Here is a 1,510-nt window from a genome sequence, read left to right as displayed (position 1 = left end):
AACTGTTTCTGACTTGTTGCTGGTTTGTGTCCTCCCCTCATCTCTGGTTATTGCCAGATTCTGTTGAATCACATTATTTCCTTCTCTAAAGCATTTCTGTGGGAGGCCATTTAGGAGATAGAATGGACTTTTTGCCTTCTGGGTGAGTAGTCTATGAGGACTGAGGATTTGGTGAGGCTTGGCCTGGGAGAGCTACTTTTGAGAACATGGCTATGAAGTGTATTTTTGAAGCGCCTGGGTGGCCCAGTCGGTTGAGAATCCGACTTAATTTTTGGCTCAGGTCATGATCTCACGGTTCTCAGGAGCGAGCCCTGCAGAGGGCTCTGCGCTGAGAGCACAGAGTTTGCTTGGGATTCTCTCTCTCTCCTTCTTTCTCTGTCCCTCTGAGTGCTTTCTCTCTCTCTCAAAATAAATAAAAAAATAAAAAATCCTTGATGTACATTTCTAAAAGCATGAGAGTGCCTTGTTTGGAAGAGAGTCAGGGAGAATGTATACACCCACTCCTGTACTGGAAAGGCTAAAGCTCCGAGACTCTACTAAAGTCGAACTGGATCTAAAGTCACCCGGGGGCTCCTCCGCAGGATTTTCTAACCCTTTGAAAAATCTGTGAGGTCTTCCAGGAGACAGCAAGCAGTGGTCGTCAAAGCAGATCGTGTTTCTCGGTTTATTCTCTTCCTGCAAAATCAGTGGTTCACTTTGTGAGTCTGTTTCATCGTTCTCTACCTTTAGGGGATGGTTGAGAGCAACTGACTTTGGAGCCTCTGCTACTGGCCTTGAATCCCGGCTCCGCCCTTCCTAGCCTGGTGTCCCTGGGCAAGTACCACACCTCTGTGTCCCACTTTCTTCTGTAAAATTCAGGTGACAGTAATGATGCTTCCCCAATGGAGTAAATAATAGATGCTAAGGGCATCCCACAGCACCTGGCATATGCTTAGCTCTTAATAGATGTTTGCCAAAGTTACAGCAGGAGACCACTTAAGAAGCTTTCTCGGGACACCTGGGTGGCTCAGTCGATTAAGCATCTGACTCTTGATTCCGCTCATTTCAGGAACTCGTGATCTTTTTTTTTTTAATGTTTATTTATTTTGAGAGAGACAGACAGTGCAAGCAAGGGAGGGGCATAGAAAGAAGGAAAGAGAGAATCCCAAGCAGGCTCCCCACTGTTCCAGTGCAAGGCTCGAACTCACAAACCATGAGATCATGACCTGAGCCAACATCAAGGGTCAGACACTTAACCAATTGAGCCACCCAGGCACCCCAGGATCTCATGGTCTTGAGATCAAGTCTCATGTCGAACTCTGCACTGGACGTGGAGCCTGCTTAAGATTCTCATTCCCTCTCCCTTTGCCCCTCCCTTACTTTGGCTCATGTGCACTTGTGCTCTCTGTCTCTTTCAAAACAAAACAAAACAAAACAACTTTCTCTAGGGGGTCACTTTTTAAATCCCCCTAGATACAGTAATCACATAATTCAGGGTTTGTTGTCATATATACTTAATTTAAAAAAAAAA

This window comes from Suricata suricatta, chromosome 9, assembly GCF_006229205.1.
Source record: "Suricata suricatta isolate VVHF042 chromosome 9, meerkat_22Aug2017_6uvM2_HiC, whole genome shotgun sequence".
Classification (NCBI taxonomy): Eukaryota; Metazoa; Chordata; class Mammalia; order Carnivora; family Herpestidae; genus Suricata; species Suricata suricatta.
Note: the sequence above shows the minus strand (reverse complement) of the source record.